The 15990-nt window shown below is 38.5% G+C and overlaps 1 protein-coding gene across 12 annotated transcripts in view; it reads right to left on the minus strand.

The window, feature by feature from the left end:
• The window catches only part of HUWE1 (HECT, UBA and WWE domain containing E3 ubiquitin protein ligase 1), a 179513-nt gene that overhangs the window by 113477 nt on the left and 50046 nt on the right, over positions 1-15990 (minus strand). The window lies entirely within an intron of this gene.

Raw genomic sequence — 15990 nt, forward strand, 5'->3', positions numbered from 1 at the left:
ACAGTGTTGAAAAGACAGATAATGTGAAAGTCAAATGAAAACAGGGAGCAAATAAAAGCAAGGCAAGATGGTCTGCCTAAAAGTAATTTCTCCCATGAGATTAATTTCACTGTCCTGTGAGGATGTTTCTGGGTAGAACATAAGCGGCTATTGCAAGCAATTGCATTCTACATGCCTGCTGTCATGCTTGCTGACAGGTATATCATGTCCCATCAGGCCTTCAATATTGTACTCAGCCTGCTCACTTCCCTCACAAGGGTAAAATCACATGCTCCAGTTCCTCAATTTTGGACATGAGGCAAGTTGCAAAGCAGAAGATTCTGCATTACTCACCACTATTGTAACTTCTGCTGCCACAAAGTCTAAGAACGCATTAACAAGTACAAGTCCCTACAGTAATGGGAGAGGAATGGCTCAACTGTACACCATTATTGACTTCCAACCCAAAATTACAGCCATATGATCTTTCTTAATAGCTAGCTTGCATTTTTAAAAGCGTTTATTTGACCTAACAATCATTTTTTGTTTTTTTGCCTAATATGGAACTCTTCCAAGGGTGAACTGGGCATTTGTTGAAAATATTCAAGAATAATGCATTAGTCCTTGCAAGACATAGAATTGGGATAAATAAGAAACTGAAAGCTTCAGAAGAAAATCTGGGGAGTGAAACACTTTGGGGAATTAGGGATTTGAATTCCTGGAAATCTGGAAGGCCAAGACTAGGCACATTCCCAGAAAAGATCTGAGAAGGTCCACATTCAAACATCTCTGGCTGACCACCAGGTTCTGCATGAGCCATGAGTGAACACTATGGCAGAGTTGTAAACTTGTAGTCCAGTATTAAAGATACTGAGTATTAACATTGAAGACATCAAAATACATAGAGAACCCCCTGCAAAAAACTGGAAATTTTTTTTTTTTCTTTCATTTTTCTGAAGCTGGAAACAGGGAGAGACAGTCAGACAAACTCCCGCATGCGCCCGACCGGGATCCACCCGGCACGCCCACCAGGGGGCGACGCTCTGCGCACCAGGGGGCGATGCTCTGCCCATCCTGGGCGTCGCCATGTTGCGACCAGAGCCACTCTAGCGCCTGGGGCAGAGGCCAAGGAGCCATGCCCAGCGCCCGGGCCATCTTTGCTCCAATGGAGCCTTGGCTGCGGGAGGGGAAGAGAGAGACAGAGAGGAAAGCGCGGCGGAGGGGTGGAGAAGCAAATGGGCGCTTCTCCTATGTGCCCTGGCCGGGAATCGAACCCGGGTCCTCCGCACGCTAGGCCGACGCTCTACCGCTGAGCCAACCGGCCAGGGCCCCGGAAAATTTTTTTTGGTTTTAGATGTTTAAGGCAAATCACTAGCTGACCACTAAGCTAATAGAACAGAGACTTCAATAACCACACACACACACACACACACACATGTGCAAAAGAATTATAAAATCATTCAGAAAAAGTCCAAACAAACAACAAACTCTGGGAAAGGCTGAGAATCAGATTTTCTGAGTGACCACATTATAATAGTAAAAAAATAAATTATAGTAACACGAAGAAACATAAGCAAGATGGCTAATTAAGATGTTTCTTGGCCCTGGCCAATTGGCTCAGCAGTAGAGCGTTGGCCCGGCCTGTGGAAGCCCCAGGTTCAATTCCTGGCCAAGGCATACAGGAGAAGTACCCAGCTGTTTCTCTACCCTTCCTCCTCTGCTTTCTCCCTGTCTCTCTCTTCCTCTTCCCCTTCCCCCTCCGCAATCAAGGCTTCATTGGAGCAAAGTTGGCTAGGGCACTGAGGATGGCTCCGTGGCCTCTGCCTCAGGTGCTAGAATGGTTCCGGTAGCATCAGAACAATGGCTCAGACAGGCAGAGCATCGCCCCCTGGTGGGTATGCTGGGGGGATCCCAGTTGGTTGCATGCAGGAGTCTGTCTGCCTCACCACTTCTCACTTCAGAAAAATACAAACAAACAAAAAAAAAGATGCTTCTTGCTCCCTACCACCACAACAATTTGGCATCTATCTAAACAAAAGTGCCTTTGTATAAGCTATGGAATCCAGCTTCATATGCCAGAAGAACCAGGGTGGTCCGAGCTGTGGAACCTGCACTGGCCTGTAAACTGGCTATACCCACACTCAGCTGTTGGAGAAGCCCATGCCTTAAACAATCAACCATGGGTAATAAAAGTGAAAGGACAAAAGAATTAAAAATAATAAGAGTTAAAATATGTTAATAAATTCACAATGAAAAAAGAATTATGACACCAGAAACATAAAATGGAGAATAAGTATATTGAGAGGGTAGAGTTTTGTATGTAATCAAAACTAAGTTGTTATAGATATAACAGTTTCTTTTATGGCTCATGGTAATCACAAAGCAAAAACCTAGATTACATGCACAAAAGATAAAGAGAAGGGAAATAAAGCATGTTACTATAGCTCAGGGGTCAGGAACCTTTTTGGCTGAGAGAGCCATGAACACCACATATTTCAAAATGTAATTCCGTGAGAGCCATACAATGACCTGTGTACGTTATGCATTATCCAATAAAAATTTGGTGTTATCCCGGAGGACAGCTGTGATTGGCTCCAGCCACCCACAACCATGAACATGAGTGGTAGGAAATGGATTGTAATATATGAGAATGTTTTATATTTTTAACATTTTTTTTTATTAAAGATTTGTCTGCGAGCCAGATACAGTCATCAAAAGAGCCACATCTGGCTTGCGAGCCATAGGTTCCTGACCCCTGCTATAGCTTGACCAGGCAGTGGAGCAGTGAATGGAGTATCAGCCTGGGACACTGAGGAGTAATGGCAAGGGGTCACTGGCTCCAATTGGGGCACCATCCTCTCCCAGGTCAAGGAAAATCTATGAGAAAGCAATCAATGAACAACTAAGGTACAAAACAAAGAACTGATACCTCTCCTCTCTCCCTTCCTGTCTGTCCCTGCTGTCCCTCTCTCTCTCATTAAAAAAAAAAAGCTTATTACTATGTAAAACCATCAATTCACTTAGAAAGGCAGGAAAAAAGGACAAGGGAACTACAAAACAGCTACAAAACTATTAATAAGATGGCATTACTAAGGCCATGCCAATCAATAATTACTCTAAATGTAGATGAGTTGACTTTCCAGTCAAAAGGCATAGTGATTGGATGGATAAAAAAACAAGACCAAACTATATGCTGCCTACAAGCAAATTACAATATTTCCACTTTAAGGACACATACATGTCAAAGTAATGACCACACATAGAAAAAGAATTATAAAATTGATTCAGATGGAAACTGATGGAAAATGACATTCTATGCAAGTGGAAACAGAGATCAGGGGTAGCTACACTTAGACAAAATAGACTTTTAACCAACAGCTGTAACAACAAAGTATCATTATTTCAATGATAAAAGGGTCAATTCATCACAAGCTTATAACAATTGCAAATATGTATGCAGCCAACAGTGGAACTCCTAAATATTATCAGGCAAATACTAACAGATTTCAATAAAGAAACAGATAATACAATAGTGGGGAATGTCGACACTTCAACTTCCTAAAGTATTTTTTTTAAGGTAAGAGGAGAGGAGATAGTGAGGCAGACTCCTAATGCGCCCTGATGGGGAGCTACCCAACAACTCTCTCTGAGGCCAATGCCCCAGTACAGTGCTATTTTTATTTAGCTCCTGAGGCCAAAGCACTCAGATCAATCCAGCTATCCTTAGTGCCTGGGGGCCACACTCGAACAAATTGAGCCACTGGCTGCGGGAGGGGAAGAGGAAGAGAAGGGGAAAGAGGGAGGGAAGAGAAGCAGATGGTTGCTTCTCCTGTGTGCTCTGACTGAGAATTGAACATGGGACATCCATATTCCAGGTTTATGCTCTATCCACTGAGCCACTGGCCACCTCAACTTTCAACAATGGATAAATTGAGCGGACAGAAAATCAGTAAGGAAACAGAAGACATGAACAATATTTTACACCAATGGACCTATGAGGCATATACAGAATATTTCATCCAGCAGGAGCAGAATACACACCCTTCTCAAATGCACATGGAACATTTCCCTGGATACATTATGTGATAGGTCACAAATCAAGTCTCAGGTAGTTTAAGAAGACCAAAACACACAAAGTACCTTTCCTAATCACAATGTTATAAAACCAGAAAAATTGGAAAATTCAAATGTGTAAATTAAACAATACATTCTTAAATAATCAATGGGTCTAAGGAAAAAATCAAAAGGGAACTTAAAAGACATCTTGAGACAAATGAAAATGGAAATACGACATACCAAATGTATAGGATGCACCAAAAGCAATTCTAAGAGAAATTTTACAGGAATAAATGCCTACATTAACAAACAAGAAAGACTTCAAATAAACAACCCAACTCTACATATCAAGGAACTAGAAAAAGATCAAAGAACAAAGTTAGAAGTTATAAAACAACAAAGATCAGAGCAGAAATAAATGAAATAGACCATAAAAGCAGAAAAGATCAATGAAAGTAAGAGCGGGTTTTTTTTTTTTTTTTTGGGGGGGGGGGAGATAAAATAGGTAAAATTAGCTAGACTAAGAAAAAAAGAATAAAGTCAAATAAAATGAGAAACGAGAAGATATTACAACTGATATCAAAGAGATACAAAAGTTTCTAAGAGACAACTATAAATAAATTGCTCACAAATTGGGTAACAAAATGCCAGCAAACTAGAACTGGATAAATTCCAAGAAACATACAACCTGCCAAGACTAAATCATGAAGAAACAGAAAATTATAAATAAACCAATAACAAGGAGATTGAATCAGTCAACAAAATACACCCAACAAAGAAAAGCACTGGACCAGATAGTTTTCCTAGAGAATTGTACCACACATTTACAGAAGAATTAATACCAAGTCTTTTCAAGTTCTTACCAAAACACTGAAGAGGAGGAAATACTTTTAAGCTCATTTTATGAGGCCAGAATTACTATGATACCAAAGCTAGAAAGGATACTACAAGAAAACTATAAGACAACATCGTGATGAACACAAGATGTAAAAACAATCATCAAAACAAACTAGCAAACTGAATTAAACAGGAAATTTAAAGAATCACACACCATGATCAAGTAGGATTTGTCCCTGAAATGCAGGGATAATTCAACATAAGCAAATCACTAAACGTGATACACACCACATTTGAATGAGTGACAAAAATCGTGATCATCCCAACAGATATGTAGAAGGCATTTAACAAAATTCAATATGGTTTCATGATAAAAACTAAAAAAGGGGTGTGTGTAAAAATGACACACACCAACATAATTAAAGCCACGTATGACAAGTCTACAACTGATATCATATTTAACAGTGAAAGGATGAAAGCTTTCCCTCTAAGATTAGGAATAAGACAAAGATACCCACTCTTATCACTCCTATTCAACATAGTATTAGAAGTAGCCAGAGTAATTAGGCAAAAAAAAAAAAAAAAAAAAAAAAAGAAAGCATCTACTGTGGAAAGGAATTAAGTAAAACTGTCTGTCTGCAAATGATATGATCATGCATATAAAGCCCTAAAGACTCTACCAAAACTGTTAGAACTAATAAATTCAGTCAAGTTGCAGGATACAAAATCAATACACAATCATCAGTCATATATCTATACCAGGGGTCTCAAACTCGCGGCCCGCCGAACAATTTTGTGCGGCCCGCAGACTGATCCACGGGCTTACTTAATTTTATCCAAAATATTTTGAACTTCGTGGATTAGTCTGCGGGCCGCGAGTTTGAGACCCCTGATCTATACACTAACAATGAGCTATGTGAAAAAGAAAAAAGAAAATAAGCGCATTTATAATGTATCAAACCAGCAAAATACTTTGTCCATATTACCCATGGCTGTCCATACTATGATTATTATGATTCAATGTAATCACTATAAAAATTTATGACATTTTTCAGAGATAGAAAGCAATTCTGAGAAAGAACAAAGCTAAAGGTAGGCATCACACTTCCTGATTTCAAACAGTTACAAAGCCACAGTAATCAAAAGAGCATGGTACAGCGGTACCTTTACAGTACAGGTGTCCCCAAACTATGGCCCCCTGAGGCCATTTATCTGGCCCCAGTCGCACTTCCAGAAGGGGCACCTCTTTCATTGGTGGTCAGTGAGAGGAGCCCTGTATGTGGCGGCCCTCCAATGATCTGAGGGACAGTGAACTGACCCACTGTGTAAAAAGTTTGGTGACCCCTGCAGCTTGACACACATTTAATTTATTTCATGGCCAAGCTCGTGACTCAATTTGCTCATGTGTCAAATCAAATTTCCCCATTTAAATGAATGAAAATGCAATTAATCTGTTCCAGCCCCCAAAAACCACACAAAATTTTTGCTTTACATGCTTTTAAATAAGAAAATGTACTTTATAAGTAACAAATACATATACATATATATACATAACAAGAGAGAATGTAAAGAAGTAAACCGGTTTATGAAGTGTATTTACTGTCAATGTCAGGCAAAGATGCTGGTGGAGGAGGGAGGAGACATTAGCATAATGGCCCTTCCCAAGCAGGAAGGTAATTAGCAATTTCACAGACAGCTGCCCAGCGCCATTTTTAACAATAAAAGTGAGCAAACTCAGAAAATACAAATTTTACAAATTCCTTTGCCCAACAATCATTTTCTTCCTGACTTTTGGCATTTTTGCCACACTTTCCTTGCTTTCACTTAGAGGCCGTTTCAACAAAAATCTTTTCATGGAAATTTATTTCTTCCTCCTTTTGAGAACGTTTGGCAGGCCATCTAGTGGAGGGTGGCAGAAGCTAGTGATTCAAATATCTGCTCATGACTTACAGCAAAAAGGTCCTGTGAGTGACTGCCTGTCTCTCAAATTGCTTGTGATTTAAAGTGCTCGTGTGTCAAGATCAAGGTACACAGACCAATAAACCCTCACATCTACAGTCAACTAATATTTGAAAGGAAGCCAAGCGTAATCAATGAGAAAAGCATGATCCCTTTTATATATGGTACTAGAAAAACTACGTGCATAAACAATGAAATTGGCCCTGACTAGTGGTGACAAAATGCATAGAGCATCAAACTGGAATGCTCAGGTCCCAGGTTTGAAACCCTGAGACTGCCCACTTGAGGGCGGGCCACTGGCTCAGCTTGAGTCTCCCCAGCCCTGCGGTCAAGGCATATATGAGAAGCAATCAATGAACAACTAAAAGTGACACAACCACAAGCTGATGCTTCTATATAAAAGAGATAAGTACCAGCTAAAGTTTAAAGAAAAGGAAAGTGATTATACACTGTTGTTCGGAATGTAAATTGGTATAGCTACATGAAAAACAAAATGAAGGTTCCTAAAAAAAAATTAAAAAGGGAATGAAATCAGAACATCAAAGAAAAAATATGCATTCCTATCTTCACTGCAATATTATTCCCATTAGCCAAGATAAGGAGGCAGCCTGGCTGTCTATGTACGAATGGATAAAATGATGTGGTATACATTGGAATATTATTTGGCCATAAGAAAGAAGGAAATTCCACCTTTTCTGACAATATGGATGGACCTTTAGGGCATTTTACTAAGTGAAATAAGTCAGATAAAGACATTACTGTATGTTATCACTTATATGTGGAATCTAAAAATGTTGAACTCATAGCAACAGTAGAATGGTGGTCAGCTGTGGCTAGGGGTTGGAAGAAATGAGGATATGTTAGACAAAGGGTACAAACTTTCAGCTATAAGATCTGAAGATCTTATACAATATGGTGAATATAGCTAGCAATACTATTATAGTTCACAAAGTTGCTGAGAGTAAATCCTAAATGTTCTCACCACAAAAAGGAAGTGGTTAATTATGAGCTGACGAAGGCATTCATTAATCCTATTGTGGTAATCACTTCACAATGTGTAGTATATCATATCATGTTGTACTCCTTATACTTACACGTTATATGCTAGTTATAGCTCAATAAAACTGGAAAATTGAAAATAAAAACTGTTCCCGAAAAAGTCCAGACACTGACAGTGCACTTAATAGGCAAGACTCAAGTCAACTATTTTAAGTATTTTCAAAGTATTAAAGAGAAACATATACAAAGAATTAAAGGAATCCATGAGAATGATGTCTTATCAAATAAAAAATATCAATAAAGAGAGATTATAAAAAGGAAAGCAGCCTGGCCTGTGGTGGCGCAGTGGATAAAGCGTCAACCTGGAACGCTGAGGTCACCAGTTTGAAACCCCAGGCTTGCCCAGTCAAAGCACATATGGGAGTTGATGCTACCTGTTCCTCCCTTCTCTCTCTCCCTTCTCTAATGTGAATAAGTAAAATCTAAAAATTAAAGCAAATAAAAATTCTAAAGCTGAAAAGCACAATACAGAAATGAAAAGGTTACTAGAGTGGTTTAACAGCAGATATAAGCAAGAAGAATGAAACAATGAACCTATAGAATGTCAGATGGTAATATGTGCTGCAAAGGAAGATAAAGCATAAAGGGTTATAGAGTGTGGAGGGTGTTCCAATTTTAAATTAGGATGGTAGGGAAAACTTCACTGAGCTTGTGGCACTTAAGACTTCCAGGCACTGTCCCGGAATGTACGTGCACCAGGTATCAGGAATAAACTGAACCTGGGGAAAAAATGGGAGGTTAGGTGAAAAGTATGCTCATAACTAAGGTGTCTAATTAGATAAATAGGGACTTAGGGAAGGCAAGTTTGAAATTCAAGTAAAACAGACACAATTTGGGGAGCTAGAGGTCCTTAAAACCATAAAAAATTAGATGAGATCACCTAGGCAGAATGTAGCTGGATCAGAGAGCCTGGGGTGGTGCCCTGAGTCACTGAGCAGAGGATGAAGCAACAAATAGATATAGAAGGGCAATCATGGAAACTCAGGAGGACCAGGAGGGTGGATTAGAAGCTAAGATTATTGTCCACTTTTTAAAAAATGGTATTTTCAAGAATATTTAATACTATGGGGAAAAATATCATATGTTGATGAGGAGGAAGAGGCATATGAAACGTTAACAGTTATATTCTTCTACATAGTGGCTGAGGATTAATGTTGTTTTCTTCACAATTTTCTGTATTTTCTTAATTTTCAAAACTGAGTATGCATAACTTTTATAAAAATATGAACTGAGATAAATACTGAAAAAAGGAAGATTCAATGAACTTAAAGATAAATCAACTGAGATTACCTAGTCTGAAAAGTAGAAAGAAAAATAAAACAGTAAATAAAGTCTAACATATCTCTGGGATTCCACCAGTGTACCAACATATGCGTAATGAACAGTAGTAGGAGAGGGAAAAAGGGGAAGAGAGATTATTTAAGGAAATAATGACCAAAAATGTCTCAAATTTGATAAAAGACATAAATCTACAAAGCTAAGCTCTATGAACTCTAATAGGATAAATCTACAGAGACCCATAGAAATGTACCATATAATAAAATTGTCAAAGGTCTAGACAAAAAGAGATCTTGAAAGTGGCAAAAGAAAAATGACTTGTGTACAAGGGTTCCTTCATAAGATTAACAGCTAGTTTCTCATCAGAAACCATGGAGGGAAGATATATTCAAAGTGCTAAAAGAAAAGAGCTGCCAATCAAGAATTCTGTATCTGACACAATAACTCTTCAAAAATGTAGGAGAAATCAAGACATTCCCAGATATAGGCTGAGGGAGGTTGCTGCTAGTAGACCTGCCAGAAGAAATGTTACAGGGAGACTTTCAGGCTGAAAAGATAGGGCATGAAACACTAGTAACATGACTGCATATGAAGAACACTAGTAACTATGTACATAGATAAAAATATAAGTCAGCATTAATGCACTTTTTGGTGTGTATTCCTTTTTTTCTGTATTTAAAATAAATAAAGTACTAATGATACATCTATGTTTATGAGCACACAATGTATACAGATGCAATTTGTGAAAACAACATAAAGTGGAGGAGGATATAGCTATACAGAGCCAAGTTTTGGTCTACTATTATAACTAAGTTGGTTTTAACTGAACTAACTTCAGTAATTGAGATGTTAGTCGTAATCCACAGGGCAAACATTAATAATTAGAGAAAAGAGAAATAAAAAATAGAAGACCTGAACATTAAATCAACTATACCTAACAGATACACACACACACACACATACATATATAAAACTATCTATTCTACAACAGCAGAATACACACTCTTTTAAAGTACATATAAAACATTTTCCCAGACAGACCATATGCTAGGCCACAAAATCATCAAAGAAATTTATAAAGAATAAAATCATACAATGTATCTCCTTTAACGGTAATGGAAAGAAACTAGAAATCTCATCACAGAAGAAAATCTGGGTAACAACTAATGGGTAAAAAAAATAAATCACAACAGAATTAAAAAAATTCTGATTAAAGAAAATGAGAAGCCAATATACAAAAACTCATGGGATACAAAGAGAGCAGTGCTTGGAGGGAAATTTATAGCTATAATTGCCTGTATTTAAGAAAGAAAGACCTCAAATCAGTAGTAACTTAACCTTCCATCTTAAGAAATTAGAAAAATAAGAGCAAACTAAACTCTCAAACAGAAAGAAGCAAATAGTAAAAATTAGAGCAGAGATACATGAAACAGAAAATAGGGGGAGAGCAGGGCAACATCGGACTAGACGCAGAGGACCCAGGTTTGAAACCCCAAGGTTGCCGACTTGAGCACAGGCTCATCTGGCTTGAGTGCAGGGTCACAGGCTTGGCTAGAGCTCCCACCAGTCAAGGCACATATGAGAAGCAATCGATGAACAATTCAAGAACCGCAACCATGAGCTGATGCTTCTAATCTTCCCTTCCAACAAAAAAGTTTAACTAGACTGACCAAGAACATGTTCACGCTTTCTCTTGCTCTTTCTTTTTTTTTTTTCCATTTTTCTGAAGCTGGAAACAGGGAGAGACAGTCAGACAGACTCCCGCATGCGCCCGACCGGGATCCACCCGGCACGCCCACCAGGGGCGATGCTCTGCCCACCAGGGGGCGATGCTCTGCCCATCCTGGGCGTCGCCATGTTGCGACCAGAGCCACTCTAGCGCCTGGGGCAGAGGCCACAGAGCCATCCCCAGCGCCCGGGCCATCTTTGCTCCAATGGAGCCTTGGCTGCGGGAGGGGAAGAGAGAGACAGAGAGGAAAGCGCAGCGGAGGGGTGGAGAAGCAAATGGGCGCTTCTCCTGTGTGCCCTGGCCGGGAATCGAACCCGGGTCCTCCGCACGCTAGGCCGACGCTCTTGCTCTTTCTTTTTAAATGTACATTCAGATAGGGGGAACCAGTGAAAAGGCAAAGATCTGACAGCTGACTATTAAGTTTCTCTTCAATGACACTCAGAACAAGTTATTTGATTTCTTTGATCTTTACCTCAAAAATGAGCCTATGTACAAAATTGAGATGATGCTTGTAGCATCTTTCTGAAGATTAAATGAGACAAGAATGTATCAAATATAAAATCCTACATTCATTAAGAACATAATAAAAATAATCTGTTACTAAATATGGCCAAGTATCAATGAATTATTCACTATGGCAATATGAGAAATATTACATAAACTGAGATAATAAATAATGGCATAATGTGACAGTATTTAAAATATTCACATGCAGAAGGATATAATATTAATTTCTTCTTTGATGGTATTAGCTTCATTTCTGAAAAGTCCTTGCTCACTTCAAACAACATAAAAAATATGTAGTTATACTTTCTTTCAATGCTTTAACTTCCTGCTTTTAACATTCAACTTTCTATACATCTTAATTTTACTCTGATGAGGTAAGATCTACCTTAATTAACCTGCAAATAGCTAGCCAGTTGTTAAAATATTATTTATTCAATAATTTTTCTTTTACTACTAATTTGAAATGCCATCTGTACTATAAATTTGACTTTTATGTGTTATGTCTGTTTCTGGAAACTTTCAACTGGTCTATTTCACTGCTATTGTCACACTATTTTAACTGATACAGCTTCATAAAAAAATGAATGAAATAGGAAAATTTAATAGGAAAAGTACTTCCTCATTACATTTTCAGCATTGTCTTGGCTATTCCCATGACTTCAGTGAAGAAACATGGAATTTGCTGAAAACCATGAGGATAAAGTAATATCCACATAATAGAAAAGGTAATTAAAGCTGGATAATTTAAAAGTTAATTAAATCCAAGGACCTGAATTTGCAAGGTAGAATAAGCTTAAGACACACATCTTCACAACTTCCATTTCTTCTGTTGTCAAAATTGTTTTAGAATACTCTACTACTATTACTGTCACCACAAAATCTTTTTCCAATTTTTGTGATATAAAAATCAAGCACCTATAATTAGAAAGTTGTGAGACTTGTCCAGTTGGCTTAGCAGTAGAGCACTGGCCTGGTGTGTAGAAATCCTTGGTTCGATTCCTGGTCAGGGCACACAGAAGTGACCATCTGCTTCTCCACCCTTGCCCCTCCTCTCTTTGTCCTCTCCTCCCGCAGCCATGGCTTGAATGGTTTAAGTATGTTGGCCTGGGTGCTGTGGATAGCTCTATGGCCTCACCTCAGGCACTGAAATAGCTCAGTTGACGATCAATGGAGCAGCAGCCCCAGATGGGCAGAGCATCACCTTGTAGGGGGCCTGCCGGGTGGATCCTGTTCAGTACGCATGCAAAAGTCTGTCTGTGCCTCCCTGCCTCTCATTTGATAAAAAATAACAAGAAGCTGTAGTGAGCTGGGACCCTTAAAAGAACATGTTCAAGCCAAACTTGATTCATAAAAAAATCTGTGATAGCTTGACCAGGTGGTTACACAGTGGACAGAGCATCAGACTGGGATGCAGAGGACCCATGTTTGAAACCCCGAGGTCGCCGGCTTGAGCGAGGGCTCCTCTGGCTTGAGCATGGAATCATAAACATGACCACATGTCGCTGGCTTGAGCCCAAAGGTTGCTGGCTTGAGCAAAGGGTCACTTTTCTGCTGCAGCCTCCGGGTTAAGACACATATGAGAAAGCCATCAATGAACAACTAAGGAGACTAAGGAGCCACAAAAAAGAATTGATGCTTCTCATCTCTCTCCCTTCCTGTCCGTCTGTCTCTGTCTGTCCCTCTCTGTCACACACACACACAAAAGTCTGTGAATGTCATGATATTTATGAGATATTACCATTATGTTATATGGAAATAAACATTTCTTACAAAATTATGTAAAGTTAATATGGAATAACACTGATGTTAGTAAATAAGATATAAAAGTATATATACCACATGCATTCAACTATGTAAAGAAATGCATAAAATAAATACTAAAGAAGTGTACTAAAATGTTAAGAGTACACACATAATTATGATAAATTTTCTTCTGTACATTTTGCTTTGTAGCCAAGATAAAGCTATGGAATGTTTAAGATTCTAGGGTACTTATTAGAACCACTCAGAATTTCTAGTTGTCCTTTTTACTACACACATAATCTGCTTTATTAATGACCATATGAACTTTTTAAAGAAGAGAACATGTTTTATACTATGTTCAGTACAGGGTTCGTCATATACTTCTTGAATGTTATCAACTGGGAGATTTGAGTGTGGATTCAGGAGCTAAGTCTCAGGATGACACCAGATTATGAATAAAAACCATACTCAAGCAACTCCAAATAGTTAAGACAGAAACAGTAGATATTACATTTTATATTTTAGAAGGTACAAAAAGCCCACTGCCTTTCACCCAAAATAATGTAACTTCTGAGTCTTATTGTCCTCACCTATACCCAAATAGTGTTACCATAGATCCTGGTAATTGAGTAGACACCTGATAAATATAACTATTACATTAACTGTGCCAGAAAGGCATATTTGACACGACCGTATTAGATGGGATTTGCTAAAAAAAAATGAGTAAGTATTCAGACATCAGGAAAAGAACCTGATGTTCTCTGAGATGGAACTATATAAGAATGTTAAAATTCTCTAACTTTATCCAATAGGATAGACTAGACAAGTGGTTCTCAAAGTGTGGTTCTTGGACCAGCAGCCTTACTATCACCTGAAAATTTGTTAGCAATGTGCATTCTCAGGCCTACTGAACCAAAAACTGGTGGTAAAGGAGTGTGAGCAGGGAAGGCAGATCAATGCATGCTTTAATCAAGTGATTCTGGTGCATGCTCAAGTTTTGAGAACCTGTATACTAGTAGACCTTAGCAAAACCAAACTAGCTTTTAACTGATTCAACAAGTCTTCCTGGAGAACTTCCCCTAAATTTGCAATTCACTAATCACTATTCAAATTCACTGTCAGTGCAGTCACAGGGTTAATTATCGGTAACTGAGTAATTTAAAAACTACCTTGAGAAAAGATACAACATGCAAAGTCATTTTTCATAAAGACCAAAATATGCTATTCAACACTTTCTAAAAGCCATAAAATAATTTTTCTGAACCATTTTTGAAAACACTATGTACACAAATGCAATAAAGAAAAAAAACTGAGGGAAAACACACTTGTAACAAGATGAAAAAGGACTAATACCTCCAGTAGTTTTTATAGTTCAAAAACACTAATCCAATAAAAATAACGGGCAAAAGGTATGAACTGATCATTTACAAGAGTAAACTTTAACTGCCAAAAATAAAAACATGCTCAAATTCACTGCTCATCAACTAAGTGCCAACTAAAGTAAGACGAAGATTTCTGGGACTCAATCACAGAATCAAAAGCATTAGTAAGTAAGGGCATATATACAAGATCGCTTAATGGAGCACCTACTGTCCATCACAGGAAAAAAATAAATATGCATTAGTCGGGAAATAGTTGAATTATGGAACATCCAAACTGTGGAATATTATGTAGCCATTAATAGAAAATGACTTGGAGCTATACAAAGCTACTTAGTTACTTTTTAATACAAAGTATTAAATAAGAAAATCAAGATGTAAAAGTACCCTGCTGTCCCTGGCCGGTTGGCTCAGCCGTGGAACGTCGGCCTGGCGTGCGGGGGACCCGGGTTCGATTCCCGGCCAGGGCACATGGGAGGGGCGCCCATTTGCTTCTCCGCCCCCCCCTTCCTCTCTGTCTCTCTCTTCCCCTCCCGCAGCCAAGGCTCCATTCGAGCAGGGATGGCCCGGGCGCTGGGGATGGCTCCTTGGCCTCTGCCCCAGGCGCTGGAGTGGCTCTGGTCGCGGCAGAGCGAGGCCCTGGAGGGGCAGAGTGTCGCCCCCTGGTGGTCAGAGCATCGCCCCTGGTGGGCGTGCCGGGTGGATCCAGGTCGGGCGCATGCGGGAGTCTGTCTGGCTGTCTCTCCCCGTTTCCAGCTTCAGAAAAATAAATAAATAAAAATAAATAAAAGTACCCTGCCTTTGTAATTTAATGACAAAAATGCCCTAAACATGTCACTATAATATAAAGATAAAAATACATACAAAAGAATACATTTCAGGTTGTGGTGAGGGCCCAAGAAAAAAAATTCTGCACTGAAAAAAATCATGTGACAATATGTACATACTTAAATAAAATAATGTATATATACAGCTTTAAAAGAAAGTATACAAGAAAATATCATGTAGTTTATGTGCTCTTAATCATCTTCAATGATAGCTCCCCTTTATTAAGTACTTTTGACATGATCAGCATTAAATCTATGAGTTTTATTTATGACCACATTTAGTTTAATCTTAAAAAGATGATATAGATATAAAAAAAACCCAATTTACAGTTATATAAGCTGAGACTAATTTAATCTGTTGACAGAACTAGGACTGATTCTGAAACCCAGGTTCTTAATTACATACAAGTGAATGTCTGTGTTTGTTGAACAGGGCAGAGACAACAAAAGAAATTCAGATTCAGGAAGTTATCTAAATAGTCAAAGAAACATGAACCAAAATGTCTATAATGACCGCTGCTATTAAGAAACAAAGTTTTCACATCAAAAGGAAGATGCAAAGCAAAGCAGCCCACACCAAGTTATATTTTTATAGAAAATTTCCATTTTAGAGAAAAACATAATTTTAAAATTTTAA

The sequence above is a fragment of the Saccopteryx bilineata genome, chromosome X, assembly GCF_036850765.1.
Source record: "Saccopteryx bilineata isolate mSacBil1 chromosome X, mSacBil1_pri_phased_curated, whole genome shotgun sequence".
NCBI lineage: Eukaryota > Metazoa > Chordata > Mammalia > Chiroptera > Emballonuridae > Saccopteryx > Saccopteryx bilineata.